The sequence below is a fragment of the Felis catus genome, chromosome D2 (genome assembly GCF_018350175.1).
Source record: "Felis catus isolate Fca126 chromosome D2, F.catus_Fca126_mat1.0, whole genome shotgun sequence".
NCBI lineage: Eukaryota > Metazoa > Chordata > Mammalia > Carnivora > Felidae > Felis > Felis catus.
The window spans coordinates 18,127,472-18,144,863 of NC_058378.1; the positions used below are offsets into that span (position 1 = coordinate 18,127,472).

Genomic DNA, 17,392 nt, shown 5'->3' on the forward strand with positions numbered 1-17,392 from the left:
ACGGGGGGTGGGGGAGGGAGGTTGGCAATAAGCGACACTTTGCTTCCTTTGCACTCAGCATCAACTTGACAAGTCTTATTAACGGAAGAACCACCTGATGACCCCTTTTAGTATAATCCCGGCAAAGGAGGTGTTGATGTAGTTCCTTAGCGCTGTGTTAGATCCTGTCTCTACAGAGAGGCGGTGGAAGGCGGGAGCAGAAGGAAATACCATTTCCCGTGTGGTCATTTTAAATCATAATCAGAGGTGAGAGGTGCATGAGCAACACGTCCCCCAAATAATTCTGTCGCTCTTGAGGCCAAAAGTAAAGGTGCGTCTGGTGTTTGTTCAACCCTGTGATGTGCTCTCTTGCCGAGCTCCCTGGGCTCCTTGAACTCGGATTGGGGAAGAGTAGCCAGAAAGAGATCTCAAGAGTCTCCGAGCATCTGGCAGCCGGCGTCATAATGGTGACAGGTGCCGTTTCCACGCTTGGTGCGTACCGGGTGCTGCGCTCTGGTTTACGCGCAGCATGTCGTTTCGTCCTCAGGACTGCCCTTTGAGGCAGGTGCTGTAATCGTCCCCATTTCACAGGTGGGGCAACTGAAGCTTTGTGGGGCCGTGGACCTTGTCCCAGACGCCCGGTTGATGGGTCAGATCCGCCCGACTGCGCCCTGGTGCTCCCAGCGCGCAGAGCATTCTTGGAGACTTAGCTGTGGCTCAGCCTCGTGCCTGGTTGGGCTCTGCGGTCGGGCGATCCGTTCCCAGGCAGAGCTGACTCGGAAAGGCCCTTCTGCGTCTGGGAACCAGGTCCTGTTCGGCGTGTTGTTGGCATAGGCCTGGTGCCGTTGGCATTGGCCTGTCTCTGGGGTCCCATTTGTTCTTTGGGCCCGTTGCTGTGCCCGCTCGCCTCTCTGATTCCGCCACCCCAGCGGCCCACCGCATCGGGACCAAGATGGAGTTGTCTGTGCGTTTGGAGATCTAGCACCATTCCCCTCCCCCCCCCCCGCCCGTACCTCAAAGAGTTTGCGGCAAGGGGATCCGAACCCAGCACCCTGCGCCTGTGCGTGCAGGGTTTCATCCCACGGCAGGGTGATTGCACTTGGAGTTAGGGAGGGGTTTTCCCTTTCACAACCAAAGGCAAGGCAGCTCTTGGCCTCCCTTCTAATGAGATTTCCTGTGGCCGAGGGCTCCTCTCCTTCCTAGCTGATTGTCACTGTAGTTGCTATTAGTGACGCCCGGGGCTGAGAACTGTGCAGATACCAACTCTGCCCTCTTTCTGAGCGTCCTGTGAGCCGGAGAGGTTCATCCCCTTCTTCTGGAAGTAGCAGCAGCAACAGTGAATTTAGGGCTGACTTCTTGACTAGGGACGACAGTTAGGTGTTTTAACGAGCCGGAAAGAGCCTTAGAGCTCTTCTGTGGCCTTCTGTGGTCTTCTAGAGGTCCTTTTTTCTGCCCACCAGGAAAAAACATGTTTGCCCAGCATCAGGCTGCCGATCAGGGCTGATGAGCGGACTGAGGGCCTTTCTGTCTCCACCTGCTGCCCCACGCTGTACTCTGCCCTGCTGGGGTCTGCACACACCGCCGGCGCCCACCCGGGGCAGCCGCCAGCCCGCACAGTACCAGGTCCTGGCCCTGCGGCGTGTGTTCAAAGTGACTCTTGGGGTTAGCACGGACAGGCTGAGTGACGGTAATGTGGTCAGATTAAATGGGAACGGGGACAGCCCCGGGGACGGCTCCGCAGAGGGCAGGGGCCACCCGATGGGGAAGCCAGGGGCAGAGGCTCCCTTGGCCCTCTTGTCAACGGGGCTGCTGGTTGGGATGCCGACTCTATCGTCTGTGGTCAGTCTGGGAAGAACCCCAGCGCATGGATCCAGTGGGTAAAAGGCAAGCCGATCCAGGAGGATGGGACCCCTCATGGACGCTTCGGACAAGCTCCAGGTTCGGTGGGAGACAGGGAGCGCCCAGGGAGCTGGGCGGTTGGAATTCTCTCCTTAGCGAAGCGTGCTAATAAAATGACACAAAGCTTCTCCTCTCCGAAGTATTCCTTGGGACTGCGAGTGCATAGACAGGAAGGAATCTGTGCGTTCCAGGGTGACGTCTCCTGGCGCTCTGCCCGTGTTCTTCTCTATTGATTCCACGTCGAGCCAAGAGGCTGTGGTCAACAGCGGCAGCGACAGTGATAATAGCAACATCAGAAGCAGGAATACCCCATAGTGCCTGAGTGCATCCTGATAGATTCCTAGCTCATATAATCCTCCCACTGCGCTACTGGGTAGGTAGCCTGAGGCTCAAGGTCACATAGCTCCTGACGCCGGTTTGCCGAGGGAAGAGAGATGCTCTTTCTTGCTGTCTGCCCACGTCCTCCTGGGTGTTTTCCTATCTCATTGTGAGGTTCCTCCATCTAGTGAGAGAGAGAGCGAGAGAGAGAGAGAGAATGAGTGAGCTCGGATGAGCTTGTGTCTTTGAAACTCCCAGAGTCTGGCCTGGCCATCTATTTATCCCGGACGTAAGGGATTAGGAAAGACGGGGAGTTATTTTCCTTGGTACATCTCAAGCATCCGGGAGGAAATTTCAGCCTGCCCACCTGCTTTCTGGGTTTAGGACCAACTCACAGTTGGAACATAGTGTGGGAGGGGCTTCCCCACCTCTTTGGCATTTAGCTGCCCCCTCCCCCTTCTGCTGGCTCATTAGTACCCACAGCCCCTCCAGGCCGGGCTCTCTTTGCCCGCAGCTGCTAACAGCTGTTTTTCCTTCCCAGAGTCTTGACAAACAATACCCCCGGTCACAAAGAGGAATATTTATAACCGATGGAAAGCACAAACAAGTATTTGACTGCCATATTAACATTTTGGGGACCCCCTAGAGCCCCTTCTTCAAAATATCATCTGCTGGTTTTTTTTTTCTGCTTCTAAAGGCCATTCATTTGGTTATATCATCTGTTTCCAGAAATCGTATTCAGAAAAGCATAACGAAAAAAATGGAAGTCACTTATAACCCTACCGCTCAAAGATGGTCATGGTGAACCCTTTGACTTAAATTTTTTCAGCTGTTTAGAGTTCACAGGCACACTTTTTTTTTTTTAATTTAAGTTTGTACCAAACTGTTTGTACTGCTTTCTTATCTTTTTAAAGATGGTCTCCTGAACGTTTTCTTACGCTCTCAAATACTCCTCGAGGACATTCCTTTTTAACGTAGAGAGGATTCCACATCATGAATGTTCCCTATTTGGGGACATTTAGTGTATTTGGACTGTTTTTCCTCTGCAAAATACACGTGCATCTCTGAACATTCCCTTAGAATAACATCAAAGCTTGTAAACAATTTGTAAAGGCATATTTCCCCCTTGGAAATGTTTTGCCTTTTTATTCTTTGATAAACAGAGAGATGTTTCTGTGAGCTCTAAGTAATACCGGGCGCTGATCTTTTAAGAGGGCTCGAATGTTTGGGGGAGAGTCCTGTCCTGTTTTGCTCTTCCCCACTAAGCGGGGCAGATATGTGACCCCTTGCTGCGCCCTGGCCACCTTCACCCCCAGGAAGCGCTGCGCGTCAGTCACGACACTACCCTTCCCCCCAGCCACAGACTTCAGAATCCTCCTTAACACGGGTACAGGCAGCTACGAGCCACGCGAGTTGACACAAGAGCCTGAACCTATTTGCCATCTGTGGGTCAAGGATTGACGCCTATCCCGAAGAGGCGTGCAGAGTGCTCTGTTTCATTCATTCCTGGAGAAAGGGCTGGGGGTGCGGAAGCACCTGCGCAGATTGGTTTTGGAAGCACCGTGTGCCGAATTTCAGTAGGCATCTTGAGCAAGACCAAGATCTACAAGGCGCCTGGGGTGGCTCCGTTGCTTGAGCATCCAACTTCCAGATCTCACAGTTTGTGAGTTCGAGCTCCATGTCGGGCTCCGCGCTGACAGCACGGAGCCTGCTCGGGATTCCCTCTCTCTCTCCTCCTCGTGCTCCAAATAAAGAAAGTTAAAACAAAGGAAGATGTGAAACAATTAGGGTTTGTTTGGAAGTATGCCAACCTTTCTGTACCCACCCCGATTCGAAGGGTGTCAGTTGAGAGGTGCACTCTGTGTTCTTCGTGTTTCCGTGGGTTACTCTCCAGGCGCAAGCCCTTTATCAAGTAAGAGAACAGTCGTGGGCTGATGGTGGGCAAGACGTTTATGGCATTTGCCGGGCACACCTTAGTGTTCTGTGTCTCCTTACAGCTTTCACTTCGGATCCCTCGCGCTAGTTTCTTTGTCTTTATGCGTGAAGATTAGGGATGGTCGCGTGTTTGCTCTGCAATTGACCTGTCTAGCGTGGCGTCGCCTTGCCCAGGAAGGAGCGCTAGAAAAACCCGAGAGTTACAAAACTGCTGTCTAAACGTGGTCACGGTGCAGCCCCATGTGGGTAATTCGATTTGTCAGACGGTTGAGCCCTGAGCAGCAGAGGACCCTGCTTTTTCCTGGACTTAACGGCATTAGAAACACAGCTGCCTGTGCATCACGGGCAGTTCTGTCTGGAAGGCCCGCCCCCTGTCACTCTGCTGAGACACCTAGCTACGCACCTTGGTCGCTGCACCTCGGCTGGCTAGGGTCGCCTCCCAGTGGGAAGCGTTTATCCCCACCCGGTCCCCCTCCTCCTCCTCGGTGCTTAGGCAGCTGGTGCACACGGCTGGGATGAGCACTTAGGGCACTACACTTGGTCGTGTGCTTGCCTAGGAAGGCAGCCACCTGGGGCATGGAAGCAGCTGGGGCTCCTACTCAAGCTCCGACCTTGAACAGTTGCTCCAAGCCCTGGGCCTCCGCTTACACATCTGTAGAACTTCCCTTAGAAATGAGATGCCTGTGCTGTTGGTGGGAACGCAAACTGGTGCAGCCGCTCTGGAAAACAACGTGGAGGTTCCTCACAAAATTAAAAATAGATCTACCCTATGACCCAGCGGGAGCACCGCTGGGACTTTATCCAAGGGACACAGGAGTGCTGATGCATAGGGGCCCGTATACCCAATGTCTATAGCAGCGCTTTCAACAATAGCCAAATGATGGAAAGAGCCCAAATGTCCATCAACTGACGAGTGGGTAAAGAAGATGTGGTTTCTATATACGATGGAATACTACTCGGCCATGAGAAAGAATGAAGTCCTGCTGTTTGTAGCAATGTGGATGGCACTGGAAGGTGTTAGGGTAAGTGAAATAAGTCAGGCAGAGAAAGACAGATGCCACATGTTTTCACTCGTATGGGGAACTTGAGAAACTTCACAGAAGACCATGGGGGAAGGGAAGGGGAAAAAATAGTTACCGACAAGAGAGGGAGGGAGGCAAATACAGAGAACACGCTGAGGGTTGATGGGGGGGTGGGGGGAGGGGAAAATGGGTGATGGGCATGGAGGAGGGCACTTGTTGGGAGAAGCACTGGGTGTTGTATGGAAGCGATGAATCACGGGAATCTACCCCTCAAACCAAGAGCACACTGTACATCCTGTATGTTAGCCAACTTGACAATGAATTCTATTAAAAGGAAAAGAAGAAAGAAAGAAATCTGGTGCCTGCGTACATTAAAGCCCTAATGGAGCCCTAGGCACAGCATCACCTCTGAATCAAGGTTAGTGTCCCCTCCCCACCCTGGATGCCCCAAACTTAGGTACCTCGTGAAATTAAAGAATGTACCTCAGGGGCGCCGGGGTGGCTCAGTCAGTAAAGCGTCCGACTTCCGCTCAGGTCGTGATCTCGCGGTCCGTGGGTTCGAGCCCCGCGTCGGGCTCTGTGCTGACAGCTCAGAGCCTGGAGCCTGTTTCCGATTCTGTGTCTCCCTCTCTCTCTGGCCCTCCCCTGTTCATGCTCTGTCTCTCTCTGTCTCAAAAATAAATAAGTGTTAAAAAAAATTTTTTTTTATTTAAATTTTTTTTTCAACGTTTATTTATTTTTGCGACAGAGAGAGACAGAGCATGAACGGGGGAGGGGCAGAGAGAGAGGGAGACACAGAATCGGAAACAGGCTCCAGGCTCTGAGCCATCAGCCCAGAGCCTGACGCGGGACTCGAACTCACGGACCGCGAGATCGTGACCTGGCTGAAGTCGGACACTTAACCGACTGCGCCACCCAGGCGCCCCAAAATTTTTTTTTTTAAAGAAAGTACCTCAGTGGCTCCCTTCCTGAAGGAGTTATCGGGCCTTTGTCCAACTCCAATGGATCTGTCGGGCACAGAACAACACACTGTGGGTTTCCACTCTCAGGTTCTTTGATGCGGTGGCCAGGGGCTAAGTGGCAGTCACCCCTGTGTCTTCCTCAAAGAGCAGGTGTTTCTTCACCATCCCTGAATTCTTTGGAATTCAAGTCTCAGCTGGTTCTTTCCGCTGGCCAGAAGCTGGTCCCCAGGACTGATTCAGTGACAGCCTGACTCTCCCAAATGAAGAGTGCCTCTCTTGCCCTGGAGCTCGGTCTCGTCCAAGGGTATTTTGTTGACGTTGACGGCTGCCATTTTGCAACGTCCTGAAGCTGCATTAACTTGAGCAGACAGCCGGGGCCTTGCTGATCTGAGCTGGGCTGTGACTCTGGGCGGTGTCTGTGAGTGCCTGGTCCCGTCCAAACCCAGAAGGGAAAAGGAGGTCTCGGTGACACCCCAGCAAATGTTATTCAGCCGGCCAGCTCTTACTGGGATCCAGTAATGGGATTCTGGAAAATAAGTGAAATGAGCCCCTACACTTGTGAGGCTTGTGTCCTAGCTAACGCTGGGGGGTCAGATCACAGGTGGGCAGCCTGGGGGGAGGCTGCTGGCTTCCTCTCCCTCGTTTCTATAGAGGCGTCTGCTATTGTCAGCTGTGTGTGTTGGGGCTATGAGGTCGTGTGGTGGGGGGGCACTGAAACTGGAAGAATCTTCCGGCAAGATCCACCACAGTGCGGTGGTCAGGGGCATGGACTCAGGCTGGGCCACCAGGGGTGGATTCTGGTCCTGCCCTTTGCTGGTTGTGTGACCTCAGGCAAGTCCCTTAACCTGTCTGTGACTCAGTTTCCTCATTGGATACATGGAGGTTAGTAGCGGTACACGTGTCTCCGAGTTATCATCAAGGAGGAAGGGAGCCAAGCTATCATTTATAAAGCAGAACACATATACAGCATAAGTGCCGTATACATGTATGCTGAATAAAATGCGTAAACGTTCTTTTATGTTCACTGAGAAATAAATAACATACCCGGCCCAGCTACACCTGTGGAACGGGGCTCTGGATGTGTGACCCTGAGAAAGGAAAGGCTCCAGGAAGAAAAAGGATAGGAGCCTGCAGGCCAGAACCGCCCCCAACTCAGTAACCATAACATTGACCTCCTCTGGTTCCTTGTTTCCTCTTGGGGAGGTGAGGCTGCAGGTGGCTGGTGGGACGGGGCCAGCCTCTCCCCACAGCCCACTGGATGCGGAGGTCGGCACCTCCCTCCACCGGCTTGACTCGGTGAGTCATAACATGAATGTGGGCCCTCTCTCAGGCTTCCCGGCCAGCTTGGCCAGGATGTGCTTCTTTCTTGCCTGGTCCCTAGTCCCTGGTCCCTTGCCTTCTCTCTCCCGGGGCCTGAAGGGCTGTGCAGGGCATTAGAGGGATGCAGTTAGGGTGCGGGGATAAAGCCCCTCCGGCCTGCCTTCTTCTTGGCCCAGCTGTGCCGAGACAAGCGCCTGGTCCCATCCTCCACGCACAGGGTGCCATGTGTGTCCTCGAGTACTAGAAAGGAGGATGAGGACTCCACCGGAAGCCTTTGCTCTCCCTCCTCCCTCCACACCCCAGCGATCCTGTAGTCCTGCACTCGGGTGCCCCCGGGGGACACAGGCACGCAGAGCAAATACAGACGCCTGGTGGAGGGAGACAAGGAGCATGGCCTGGGGTCCACACACCCGTGCTGGGCTGTGAAAGGAGGCAGTGGGTGGCACCAGCGATGCCAAGCCAGGAGGGGAGGTGCCCGAGAGTCAGCTGCCGGCGGCGGGGAGGGTGACCACCCCCTGTGTCCTAATAGGTTTTTCTAGGGAGGGAGTCCAGCCCAGTCCCATGCAGTGGCCTCTGATGTTCCTCATTGACCTAACCACCGTCATGTCAACACAGACCCTTGTCACTGCTGCTTCTCAAGCAGGGCTCCTGAGCCCCAGAGCAGAGGTCCAGGCCCCGCCTCCTGATGCCACTGACTGGGTTCAGGATGCAGTGTGGCCTGTACCTTCTCTTTCGGGTTGGAAAGGGCCAGACCCTTTCTGGGGCCTCCCAGAGCCTTCTGGCGTCTTCACCGACTCTCTCATTCCCTCTGGCCCGTGGCGAAGCCATCGCAGAGGTCATGATGGGCCTGTGCTGGTTGCTTTTTGTCCCCTTCCTTGGGCTCCCAGTATTTTTTTTTTAATTTTTTTTTTTTAACATTTATTTATTTTTGAGACAGAGAGAGACAGAGCATGAACAGGGGAGGGCCAGAGAGAGAGGGAGACACAGAATCGGAAACAGGCTCCAGGCTCTGAGCTGTCAGCACAGAGCCCGACGCAGGGCTCGAACCCACAGACCGTGAGATCATGACCTGCGCCGAGTCGGACGCTTAACCGACTGAGCCACCCAGGCGCCCCTCCCAGTATTTTTTTCAAATACTAAGACTGGTTTGCAAACATGGCACATTTTATGTGCCCGGCCCAGTCTGTGCATCTCCATAACTCTGTGTTTAATCTCTCTTGTAGATAGGCACAAAGGGCTAAACCCAGCGTCTTGAGGAACGTAAGGTGTGGACGAGGCAGTCCCGCCCGAATCCCTACTCCCTCTTCAGGCACACGCATGCGCGCACGCACGGGGTGGTCCTGTCCATACCTCGGGCTGTCTGCAAGGGGTCCCTGGCCCTACATCCAGCACACGCGTTGTGGATCCAACCTTTTGTCTTGTCTACTCTCCCGCATCATGTTCTAGTGAGCACCTCGGTGCCCTTGACCTTCTCTGTGAGCTGCAGGATGCTGCTGTTGACCTTGAGACCTGGAGGGTCATTAGCCTTTGAACACATTCCCTTTTCTCTGGCTCACTCAGCACACCTCAGTGGGCCAGACACTGTTCTAGGCGCCTAAGACCCAACAGGGAACCCAACAGACAAAACTCCCATCCGTGTGGACCTTCCACAAACCCCCTCTGGACCTCTCCCAAGGGATTCGCCATCAGTGATAAAATCCCTATGACTTCCTCCAAAATTATCCAGGATTTCCTGTTTGTGCTCCGGCAGCTGGACCCATTGGCGGTGCGCCTGCTCTGCTGGGTCCTGTCGTCCCCATCGCTGCTCGTTTTGGAAGCGGGGGGGCGTGCGTGGTGCCTCAGCTCAGAGTTCCTTCTAAGAATTTATTTCAGCCAAAGAAAGAAACTCCCAAGTCCATATATATTTAAATAGCCCCCTTTTCAGCTCCTGTCCTGTCTCGCCACAGCCTCTGTCCTCCTTCCTGGGCCGGCCCTCTGCCTCCCCTCACCCTCCCCAGGTCAGAACTGCATCACGCGCCTGGGAAATTGGAAGCAACCACAACGCCAGGAAGACTCAGCCGTCTGGGGAGTCCACGCCCGCGTGTGTGGGTTGCGCCTGGCAGGGGGAAGAGACTGTCGGCTCCTTCATTCACCAGCCGGGGTGACCTGGGGCAAGACTCTTGCTTCCGCGGCTGCAGAGCTGGCGTCCCGGCGCCTCTTGGGTTGACCCCCGTGAGAATCAAGTGTGGTCAGCTAACTGCTTGTTGTGGTGCTTTATGCACAGAAGACCCTCCGTGAGGCACACCAGAGTTTTCTATATGCCATCAGGTGCATGGCTTGGAATACACTTCGTGAAGCCTAGGGTGACTGTCCACGCTTTTCATCGTTCGCACTCTCCCGGAGTGCCCGGGGCGTGGTCCCTTTCTCTCGCCTGCCTCGGAGGAACATGCACCGTGGCGCTACGTGGGACTGGCCAGGGCGGGCAGCAAGTTGGGGACACCCGTGGGCTCAGCGGGCGCCCAGTACGCGGGAGGAGGAAGGTCTGGAGAAGGAGCCTGAGGAAGAAACAGCACCCAGGCACATGGAAATTGGCCACGAACCTGGTTTGGTTCGGCATGAAGAACCAAGGTGGGTGTCCTTGGCACAGCGGGAAGCAGGGGAAGCAAGAAAAAGCTGTGAGGTCACGGAGGAAATGAGCAAATTCCCTGGGTGGCCCGTCCCCGCTGGCCACTGCGCGTGACACGGGGCCTTTGAGGTGGGGCCGGCCCCAGGCTGTGGCCCTGTAGCTCCTCAGCTCCCCGTCCCCTCCCCATCGTGTACTTCCCAAGCGGGAGACAAAAATCCTGCCACCCTTTCTGTCTCCAAGCAGAGGCTTTAAAAATACAGCCTCCTGTGAAAAATAGACACGGCGTCTAAATGAACTATCAACTGTGGTAGCCAAGGCTGCTCTTCTGTAATAGCCATCTGGTAAGTCAGCTCCGGGAAGTGGGACAGGAGCCGGGGGTAGGGGACTGGCAGATGCTGTCGGGCATGTGATCAGATCCCATCACCCGGCATCTCAGCCTCTTGCTGGGCGTCCTCCCTCTCCGTCCTCACCCTGACTGTGAACCTCCTGGTACCGTTCTCTTCGTCTTCGCTCTACCAACACGGAGACGGTGGGTCGCCGAGGACTGTAGACCGAACGTTTGCGAGGCCCCCGGAACTCCCACCCAGTCCCCAACACGAGGGTACGAGGAGGTGGGCCTGTGGGAGGTGCCTAGGTCATGAGGGTGGGGTCTCATGGTGGGATTAGTGTGTCTTAGGAAAGAGACCCCAGAGATCTCCCTGGACCTCCCCCTGCGTGGAAACACAGCGAGAAGACGACCCCTTGTGAACCAGGGAGTGGCCTTCTCCAGACACCACGTCTGTCAACACCATGATCTTGGCCTTCACCTCCAGAACCGTGGGAAGTAAACTGCTGTCCTTCAAGCCGCCCGTCCCACGTGCGCTAAGATGAAGTGATGAAGCACCTTGCCCAAGGTCACGCGCCTCGTGCGTCACGGAGCTGGAGCCCAGTCCCAGGTCGTCGACTCTGCTGGCCGGCAACTATTTCCGAACCGTGCTAGGTGACTTTTACATCATTACTGACATTCCTCGGAATACTTCCGTCGTTGGCTCTACCGTTTCATCCGTCTTGGAAGGGGGAGGAGGAGAGTTACCCGTGAGGAACTGAAACCCAAAGAAACTGGAGTTTCACAGAGGCTCGGTTAGACAGGGAGAGAGCCGGGAACAGAACCAGCTCCCTCCCGCCCCCAACCCCAGCTGCGGCCAACTCCGCCTCTCATCCTTAACGGCCACCTACCTCTCCCCACTATGCTTTAGCTCAGCACGAAGGAAAAGTGAAATCTGTGCTTTGGGTGGGGAAGTGTCCTAGTGGAGAAGCCTGGTCCGGGGGCACAGGGCATGCTCGTGGTCCTGGGCGTGGGGTCTGAGCCTGGACCAGCCGTTCTCACAGGCCTCACGGACTCTTAGCCGTGGGAGGACTCACGGACTCCTGGATGCCATGGAGTAGCCCCGTCACCTGGCCTTTAGGCTACTGCCACTAAGGGAGTCACATTCACAATGAAGCTTTGCGACTGGCAGCCTTTGTTCCTTCCTTCGACACCTGAGCTGTTGGTCAGGGTCACAGCCCCTCCCGTGTTGTCACCTTGCTGCTTACATCAAAACCGGATGCGGCGGGAGCAGAAGTTCCCTGTTCTGCCCGTCCAAGCGCGTGTGACCTGATCTCCGTTCGCTAACAAAGTCCAGAGAACAGTCTGTGTGCGTGACCTGAAATGTAAACGACCAGAGCTCCAGAGAGAGAGGACCCTGGGTGGGGGGTAGGGGGGGGTCCGCAGGCCCAGGTGAGAGCGGATCCTTTCGGTTCCAGCTGCTCCCCGTTAGCTCAGTGCATGTGGAGAAGGTCAGGGTCCTTCCCCACCCCCCCGCCCCCCACTGTGGGTGGCAGGCCCTTGAGCTGGCCGTCACACATAGATGAAGACTATTCACCTTACACAGTCATGTAAGACTGTTCCTTATAGGTGTATGGGTGCCTCGTTCTTGAAGTTGGGCTGTCTTGAAAAGCCTTTATATGTCAGGCGTGGGTGCGTGCCCCCCCCTACTCTGCAAAGCAGTTCCTTGTCACGTGACATCTGGTCAGGGGTGTAGCTTTAACGTCCCGAACAGCCAACACATTAGCCTTCTTCTACGAGAACTACTCCTGTGAACGGCGTCACCTCAGGCGTCCCATTCTAGAATTGTCTCTGTATTGCCAGTGTCTTCTGCCGCCACTGGGCTGGATTAATATGAGGGAGACCACGCATGGGCACATGCGTGCATGTGCACACACACGCACACACACACACACGGCTTGCCCTTACGTGCTCCTGACAAGGAAGCCTTGCAAGCGATAAATTGCGTGACTGATGCCGTACTTGGGTTTCCCGGCCAGGTTTCTGCATGTTTTCTTAAGGCCCTGGAGAGCGGCGAGGAGTCTCACGTGTCCTCCGGTGGGAAGGCACCATTTCGAGGACTTAACGCTCATCTGAGCCTGTGTTGGTATGTCGTGGGTAAGCGTTGCAGGTCGGTCACACCTAAACCAAAACGGGAGCTGGACGCGGCTCCCAGCTGCCCGGTGAGACAGGTGTGCGTTACCCCATCGGGCCACACGGATGAGGGGCCGAGCCCCCGGGAGGTCAGGAACACGGCCTGGACTCCTACCCAAGGCTCCCGCCCCTGTGTGGACATTCCTTGATCTGGCTGCGAATCGAATTTGTTCCCGGTCACGTAGCCATGAGCCACGAGGTTAAACAAGGAAGGAAGCCTTGGAGGTCTCGAGTGGCCGTGTGGCTGGATTCTTCAGCCGAGACTCGGGCCTTGGCAGCTTGGCAGACAGACAGCTCATCAGACAGACAGCTAGCTTGTCCTGCACGTCAGCCACGGGCGGAGGGAGGAAGGAGAGAAACGGAGAAGACAGGAGGATTAGTTCAGCCCAAGAAAAAGGCCCAGCTGCAGCCGGCGCTGAGGACAATAGCTTGGCTATTTCCTACGTTACCTTTTTACAGAATGTAATATCTTGATTTTTTTTTTTCACATCTCAGCTGAGAGGAATATTTTTGTGATCGCACAGGATGTTCTTTTATATTTTTATATCTGCTTGATTTTGCCTGGGGAGAATCATTTTGTTATTTTATTATTTTATTAAACATTTTAACGTTTATTTATTTTTGAGAGAGAGAGAGATAGAGTGTGAGCGGGGCAGAGGCAGAGAGAGAGAGAGAGAGGCAGACACAGAATCCGAAGCAGGCTCCAGGCTCCGAGCCGTCAGCCCGGAGCCCGACTCGGGGCTGGAACTCAACGAACCGCGAGATCGTGACCTGAGCCAAAGTCGGCCGCTCAATCGACAGAGCCACCCAGGCGCCCCTCATTTCGTTATTTTAAGCCCTTAATTCAGAATATGAAGGGATCCTTATCTGTGTCACAAAGCTGCAGACGATTGCTGCCCCACGATGCCAGTTGATGCAAAATGCCCTTCACATCTCAAAATGACTGCTTTTGTCCCTGGAAGGTTGGACTTGAGAAAACCACACTTTCCTTCCAGACGGCGTGAAGGAGGGGATCAGGGCCACATGTGGCTGTGGCCGTGAAGTGGGCACTGTGAAAGCGGGCGGCGGTCGCTCCTGCGGGACCCTCACACCAAACGGGGCTCGTGGTGGACCGGCCAGGACGGGCCGTGGCCTGTGGCTTTCATTCCCTCCGTGGTGGTTCTTACCCCCACTGGCCGGGGAAGGAAACCAAGATGCAGAGAGGTTACGTGGCCTGGCCACGGTCACGTAACCAGCAGCTGCAGACCCCGGCCACGTAGGCTTCCGCCTCCACACAGATGTTTCTGGCTGTCCTTACCTTTTTTATCAGACGTCGACGTGGGCTGCTGTCCACGAAACCGGATCCCTTGCATGGGGCTCAGCAAAGAGGCCCTTCCTCCTGCGTGGGCCGTGGAATCGGCCCTCCCCACTCACCCACTCTATCCACCTTGTCAGCGGGGGCGTCCGGTATACCGTGGACCGGGCTTAGAGCGCCGCGACCGCCAGCCTTTACCTCGGCCGTCACACTGCGGCCGGGTCAGAGGGCGGGACCGCAGAGGCGGACCAGAACGGGTGTGTAAGTCCCTAACGGAACAACCATGGCCTCTGATAAATGCAGGAAGGAAGTGCAGTCTGGATGGGGATGGGCAGGACCGGCTCTCTGTGGTTGGGGGCGCTTCATCAAGGAAGGCTTGCTTCCTGCGGACGGGTCTGCGTGGGTGCAGGCCCTGGGGTGGAAGGAGTGTGCCAGAGCCCGGGCCTGACCCCAGCCCTGCCTGCACCCCTTGTGCTCAGCTGCCCTTGGAGAGCGGCCTGGGATGGGGGTGGGTAGCTGTGACCCAGCCCTGCAGGGCCCCGAGCGCTTGGTCAGGAATGTGGGTTCGCTTTAATGTGGTGGCAAGTCCCGGGAGTGTTTGAATTCAGCAGGGGACTGTAGCGACCTGGTTTATATTCTTTTAACGATTTTTCCTGTTGCTGTGAATCCTTTGGGCGGAGATCGTTTTTGCCTTCTAGGCCAGGGGTGGTGGCTGCCTGGGTCAGAGCAATGGGTGGCTGATCACACACTCCAGCAGCAGGACGCGCGGGTGGGCGGGATGCGGGGCGCCGGCAGCAGAGGAACCCGTGGTGGTTTTGGTGTCTGGGGGGGGGGGGCTGGCGGGGAGGAGCAAAACGGGAGAGGACAGTGAGGCATCTGGAGTTTCAGCCTGGACACGTGTGTTGTAAGATGCTCTGGTTCAAGTGGAAATGACAAATTGATGAGGCCCCAGGGTTCAGGCCGCCTCCGGTACCCGGCTCGCCCGCAGTCCGCTCCCCCTGCCCAGCACACCTGTATGGAAACTGAGCACAGCGCCGTGCGTAGAGGTGAGGGAGCCAGGAGGGGAAGCTGTGCGGCCACCCCTCAGGTCCCCCCCGGTGCTCACTGGCTTCAGGAACAGCCCCAGGCCCTCCCCTCACACCACCTGTAGCGATTCCCCCTAAAGCGGGAGCACGATCCGCGGTGCTCACAGCCCTTCTCGCCTCGCTGCGGGGAGTCCGGGCCCTGCCCCCCAGTGCCTGCAGCCAGCCTTCTCTCTTGCACAGTCCGCTAAACTCAGGGCCTTTGCGGGAGATGTTCTCAGTGCCTGAGATCTTCTGTAACCTACCTGCCGCCACTCCTTTGCAGCCGCCAGTCTCGAGAGCCATCTCACGCGGCTCGTCCATCCCCCCCGCCCCCACTCCCAGGATCTGGACTCGGGGTCCCTCTTGTGAGCACCGGCCTCCCCCGAGCCTGACATCACTGGTCACTGTCTGCTGCCTGCTCCTGTCCCTACACCGAGAACTTCCTGGGGAGAGAGCACTGGGTCTTACTCCTCTCTTCCTAGGATCAATACAACACCCGTGAGTGTTCTCAGAATAAGTGGTTTCTGCTAACTGCCCTTGCGTTACAGTCCACCCCCTGAACAGGACATCTGCTTTTGTAGATGTCGCTCCTGGAAAGAGGGGGTCGGTTTCTACCTTGGGGTAGTGGTTCGGGGTGGGGGGGAAATCTCTTCAGGGAATCTGAGCATCACTGGACCATGCTTAATGCTACCCTGGGCCCATGGGCCTGCTGTGGCATCCTGGGATTGAGGGAGCAGGTGATCCCTGGGGGGCTGAAGGAACCAGGTGGGCGATGGTTGAACCAAGCCCTGAAGAGTGACTTGGTGACATGGTGGGGCGGGGAGGGGGGAGAGCACCGGCCTCCCCCGGCCGGGAGATGACTGTATGAGTTAATAGCCTGGTCATGCGTCATCAACACGCAGAGCCCCTGTCTCCCTTCGGCAGACCCGAAGGTAAACGCGGACACTACAGGTCCTTCCTACCACCCTGCCCCCACCCCCACCCCCACTTCCATGCTGCCTTTGCGGTTTTTTTCCCTTCAGAATTCCTTCTGGCTGTGCATTGTAACTCTACGTGGCCCACCATGAAATGTGTGCATGCCAGAGGTAGAGGGAGCTCGGGGGGGTTTGAGGACCATGCACCTGGCTTAAGCCGTGTGTATGCACTGTGTGCAGGACTGCCACATCCCTTCTTGTCCACTCTCGAGAGCAGAAGTGGCGCGTTAATAATTACAGCAGCAGCAGGTGCTCTCAGACTGGTGCTGGGCCAGGTGGGAAGATGGTCGCCCCAACGATAAGGCGCTTACAAGTGAGTGACCTTGGGCTGGATCCCTATACTTCTGAGCTTCTGTTTCCTTCCCTGCAAAAGGGGACGAGGCTTCACGAGGATCCTGTAAGGATCACGTGGGGTAATAGCCGGAAAAGCTCCTGTGAATGAATCAAATGTAAGAGAGTCTTGTCTTGGCTGGGGTGCTGCCCACCCCCAGAGCCATATTATTAAATAGCCCTATTATAAGGTTGGCGATATGGGTTGAATCTACTGAATAGCATTTTCTCCCTCCCTCCTTCCCTCCATCCCTTCCCAGGGACTGGCCTGTGCCAACACTTTCCAATACGAAGAATCAGAACAGCTGAGACAGGCAGTGGAGGATGCTTGTAAATCCAAACTAAACAGATAAGAGGGAGCCAGCTACTTCCCCGTTTCTTCATTAAACAGTTGGCCAGGGCAGAGTTTGCTGGGAGAATTCATTGCGAAATAGCCCGGGAGGCGAAATTGCTTTAAAGATAACTTTTGGAAGAGAAAATTTCATTCTGCTCACTCAGCATGATGTAGCAATTAAAATGCTGGTTTTTCTCCTCTTTGAGAGCTACCCCTGAATAATTTATGGCTTCACCCACCGGAGGGTGCAAGGCTTCGCTGAAATAAGAGGATTTCCACTAAAGAGTGGGTGTGGGGCTGTAGGCCGCAGGCCGCTCTTACTCACCGGGGCCCCGCTGTCTCCTGGCCTCGCTGTCCCTGCAGCCAGGGCCACCTGCCCCGAGAGCAGTTAGGTGCCAGTGGCACCAGGACCGCCTGGTGCCTTTCCAGTAACTGGTTGGTGACAGTGAGTATGGTGGTCACTTCACTTCCCCGGCTTCAGGTTTTTTTTCTCCAACATGAGAGCAATTGAGCATTCCAGAGCCCAGAGCCCGGGGCAGTGGATTTCTGCTGATAACATCTCAGTAAAGGTCTCTAGGTTTTCACAACAGCCTTGCGAAGCAGGTGTTCCGCTTTCCTCGTGGGAAAGAGGGAATTTATCTAAGACTGTGCATTTAGCTAGATGTAAATTCAGGGTTTCACCTCCCCACTCTACCCGATCTGAAACCTGGGCGGTTGGGTGTACATTGTCTTATTTTGCTGCGAAAAAACGTGTTTTTCAGAGACTGCCTAAATCAGTAGTAGAGAAAGGTTTAGGGGGGTGGTTAAAATTCTGAAGAGCGTGCCCGGCTTTGATTAAAAATTGCAAAGCTGGTCTCCT

General features: G+C 55.4%; 1 protein-coding gene across 7 annotated transcripts in view; it reads left to right on the top strand.

The window, feature by feature from the left end:
- The window catches only part of PGBD5 (piggyBac transposable element derived 5), a 119,390-nt gene that overhangs the window by 56,101 nt on the left and 45,897 nt on the right, over positions 1-17,392 (top strand). Inside the window, exon 1 of one of the 7 annotated variants that reach the window (XM_045039958.1) lies at positions 14,938-15,393. The exons of the other annotated variants lie outside the window; for them this stretch is intronic. The gene's annotated coding sequence lies outside the window, so the exon portion shown is untranslated. Of the gene's footprint in view, positions 1-14,937; positions 15,394-17,392 lie in introns of those variants that run through there. 7 annotated transcript variants of the gene reach the window in all.